Here is a 4,922-nt window from a genome sequence, read left to right on the forward strand (position 1 = left end):
TACACATAGTAGCGAATCCAAACTGATTTCTGACTGGGTGCACACAGTATAAATTTACGAATGATAATATGTGTTTATATAAAATTAGGCTAAGAAACACACTATTTTTGAAAATATTATGGGTGTATGTGCATACCCTCTCTCCTCACTAGCTTCGTCCCTGCCTACACATATCACATTTCTTACAATTACTTATTTACAAAATAAAAAATACCAAACAAATTTTAGTATTGAAAATAAACTATAGTTTCAAAATGTAATGATTTATCCAATCATTTTTATTAGTCATCAAACTTTACAAATATTTAAGTATTCAAAATTATTCCACATTTATGAATATATGTATAGATATATATGTATATGAAATGAAGGTTATTTACCTATCCTTTCAATAATAGTTTAAAATTAAAATCAGATGATGTATAAACAGATATATTGTACATAAAAGTAATATAAAATATTAAAAATATGAGTACTAAAAGATTAATAGAAAAATTAACTATGTTAACATCTTAATATATATTAAATATAAATTAATGCTATTTAAAAAAAAATTATAATCTTTCAAAACATTTTTTCTGATTTGTAAAAAATTGTATTAAAACAAATTAATGATAAAACTTTGATGTTTAAACTTAACATTAAAATATATAAATTTTATAGACAACCAAACCGTGCGTAGCGCGGTAAAATCTCTAGCTAGATATTAATGATTTTTTTTTTTTTTTTTGACGTCAAAAGGCTATTCTATTACTCAAACTTGAGGTGGCCTGGGTAACCAGACCGGAATAGAACAACCAACAAAGTGTAACTCTCTACGGAAAGATCTAGCAGTCTTAGCTAAAAAATCTGCAGTCTGATTCTACGCCCGTGGAACGTAAGTGATGTTGAAGTCCGGGAAGCAGATTTGTAGCGTCTCTATTTTCTCCAATTCCGTCGCAAAGCTTGGCCACGCCTGGGGATCCTTAACCATAGCAATCAGTTCCTTACAGTCTGTCCCAAAGCTCTGGCAGGTCGAGTGCTGCAGCATATTCTCCATCGCCCACCGCAGTGCTTCTACCTCCGAATGCAAGGCCGATTCCCGTCGAGGGAAGTTTTTTGTCCCCATAAGCTGAATATTCCCAGAGCTATCTCTCCATGTCCATCCACATCCACTGAAGTTAGCTGAAAGAGTCCAAGATCCATCTAATAGACAAATATTTCCCAAACATACGGCTTGGGTTCCTCATTCATAGTGTCATGTGTCACAGCTTGTGCCACTTCATTAGCCTCAAACCATGCATGGCATTCACTCTCAGCATGTCTAAACAGTTCCAGAGGATCTCTATCTATTCCTCTGAAGAGTTTTTCATTTCTAGCTTTCCAAATGAACCATATTATCCAGGGATAAGGATCCCTATCTTGCTCTGGCTCCATGATACTATTTTTCCTCCAGAACAGATAATCCATGTTTGTGTAGACGCTCGATACCGGAAAAATATTTGGGCATGTCGGAGTTGAAGATAAAGACCATACTTGACGGGCTGGTGGGCATTCAAAGATTGCATGTGTGACAGTCTCCTCTGCTTCTCCACATCTTGGGCAATAGTTGTCGCACCTCATATTACGTCTAATTAAATTCTTCGTTACTGCCACATGACCAGTTAACAACTGCCATATAAGATGACATATCTTCGTAGGAGCCTTCAATTTCCACGCAAATGCCTGAAGCTTTGTAATAGTTGGCTCCAAAACTTATTAATGATGTATTTACAAGAGAGAAAAACGTTAGTTAAATAAAAGACAAATTTCACATATGAATTAATATAAAGATACGAAAGATGATTTACCAAAACTGACAATTTGATACTTGGAGTTAGAGTGAACTTTTATTTTATTTAGAAATAGTTGCCAAATGAAAATTACCTGAGGGATTGAAGGACGAATTACGGAAATATTTATATCATAGTCCTTGCTGATTTGAGGAATATTCATATTTTCATGACTATGATAAATATTTATATGATAGTCCTTTCATTTCACCAGTATTACAGATGAGGGAGCTGATTTGAGGAATATTCATATTTTCATACATAAGGGACACGTCCAGGGTTGCCGTAAGGCTGGTGCTTTTAACTATATATATATATATATATATATATATAAGATTTAACGAGAGAATACTGTATACAAAAAAAGACATAATCAAGAATTATTTGAAGCTTGAAGATCGTACTTGTACTACTTGTTGAAAACGATAGTGAGATTTTAAATATCTGGTCACTAGGCTCAACCGGGTTCGGAGAGACCTCAAGACCCGTGACGGTACCGAAATCGTATCCAACATCTACAAAAAGTCGGGGAGGTTAATTGTGGAAGGTTAATACGCCTCATGTGGCAGGTTTAAGAAATTGGATTTTTTTTATTTTTTTTGGATATCAAACGGCTGTTCTATTACTCAAGTTAGAGGTGATCCGGGTAACCAAACCGGAATAGAACAACCAATAAAATAAAGTTTTCTATGAAAAGATCTCGTGGTCATAGCCAAGGAGTCCGAAATCTGATTTTGCGCTCGTGGAATATGTGTGATCTTGAAGTCAAGAAAGCATATCTGCAGAGTCTCTATCCTCTTCAGTTCTGTTGCAAAGTTTGGCCAAGCATGAGACTCATTAATCATGGCAATTAAATCCTTACAGTTCGTTCCAAAATTCTGACATGTCCAATGCTGAAGCATGTTCTCCATCGCCCATCGCAGTGCTTCCAGCTCTGAATGCAAGGCAGACTCTCGCCGTATGTAATTTCGTGTCCCCATAAGTTGTACCTTGCACAAACAGTCCATCCAGACCCATCCACACCCGCTAAATTGATACCACTCAAATTACCCTAAAGAGTGAATTACTCTCTCAAATAAGAGGTTCAGTTGCAGTACTTAGGGATCGAATCCACAAGGAGCTAGGGAACCTATTAAATCTAGTCAGGTTATTAATTCTAGGTGTTTGTTGTTTTATGGGTTTAAAAGTAAATAGCAATCCTAATTGAGCAAGGCTATTTCTCTACTAACAAAATGATTGGGGGTGTAACTTTATTGGAAGGTATTAGATGCTGGGTTTCTATTCAGGTGTTGGAGATTATAATCCTATAGATGCCTAACAGTTGCATGCAAGATATATTGGATCTCAACTGTCGTCTTTTGATCACAAGAAAGTGTTTATCGATGATCCTATAGGGATATCGATCGATGATACTATAGGGATATCGATCGATGATCCTATAGGGATATCGATCGATGATCCTAGAGGGATATCGATCGATACACCTTTCACAATATCGATCGATTGTCAGATGACGATATCAATCGATAGCTTCTAGTTAAGCCTTAGGCGCAGATTGATAATGCTTACTAGTCTCCTAGATCAGCGGTTAGCTCTCTCTAGTAGTCCTAGCATGACATATTAGATTCAGGACAGAATGATCAAGGATGCTTGACACATGCAAATTCCTAGGTTCAATATTCTAGTTAGCAAAGCTAGAACAAGCATTAAAAACAATCAATCAATGAATAGCACAACTAAGCAATTCTATAGTTGGGGCTAATCCCTCTAAACTACTCAGACATAGCTAAGCAATTCATGACACAAAATATAGATAAAAACTGCATAGAATAGAATAGATGAATCAATGGAGTTCCAATCACAAACCTCTCTGTGATCTTCTCTCCTAAAACTCTCTCTCTCTCTCTTGCTGAAAGTAAGAATACAATGATGGTAAAAGCTCTATTTGCCTCCTAACACATGGGCAAGTATATAACTATTAGGTTAAAAACTCGTCAGGGGTAATCTTGTAATTTGGTGAAGCCTTGGGTTTAAAGTCGGCTGGAACCAAGTCGCGCATTCCGCGTCTCGACATCGATCGATGGTACAGGATGTAAATCGATCGATTGCTTCTTCTGTATATCGACCTCTAATGGTCAGCTCGGATGAAATCTCTTTTAAGCTCCTAAATGCTCCATAATCATCACTTTACTCCAAGATACTCCTGAACCTGAAAACATACCTAATAGGATAGAATATATAATATATAGATAGTAAAACACTTATATACCATAGATGAAAATGGGTCAAATCCATGGTATATCAACTCCCCCAGACTTAACCCTTTTGCTTGTCCTCTAGTAGAACAAACAGACAGTCTCTCTGAAGAGGTTTGAAAACAGCAGGAACTCACAAATTTAAAACATAGAAATCATCACCTCTACAATATTGCAATCCACATCTAAAAAGACTTAATCACAAAAGCACATTATGCAATATCCTAGCTTAGCAACCAAATTCAATTAGTCAACAACTCAGCAAATCTTGTCTGACATTCCCCTCTACTAACCTCATTTCTTAGCATAATTATAAAAGTGAAGGCTTTACCTTGGGAGTACCGATCACAGGATGAAAGGATTTTCAGACAAGTATCTGGAACTGCAGGTAAAAGTTAGTTCCTGATTTCTCTCTCTAATTTCTCTCTTGAGTCAAAGTCTGCTTTTATTGCAAGATTAGTGACCAAGATTTGACAGGCTTCCATGAATCAAGACTTAATGGTGGTTGCCACCAAGCCCTGTTCACTTCTTTTTGACCTATATCCAAGAATTCTTTGTGAAGCGAGCCTTGAAGATTGCCGCCTCCAAGTCCCGTTCGAATTCTTTTTATTGGAATCTTTATGAATCAAGCCTTAATGGTTTTAGCCACCAAGTCCTGTTCAGATTCCTCCTAACTAAATCGTAAGTCGTATTTAAATAATAAATTTCCGATTTTTTTTTTTTATAATAACACTAACTACTCTAGGGTCGAAATAGAGAGATAAAAAGTGATAAATGAATCTACACAAGGCGTTACCTTCCAGGCTTGTCTGAAGAATCCGATCACATGTATACCAAGCCCCAAGACAAGCAATTA

The sequence above is a fragment of the Brassica napus genome, chromosome C9 (assembly GCF_020379485.1).
Source record: "Brassica napus cultivar Da-Ae chromosome C9, Da-Ae, whole genome shotgun sequence".
Classification (NCBI taxonomy): Eukaryota; Viridiplantae; Streptophyta; class Magnoliopsida; order Brassicales; family Brassicaceae; genus Brassica; species Brassica napus.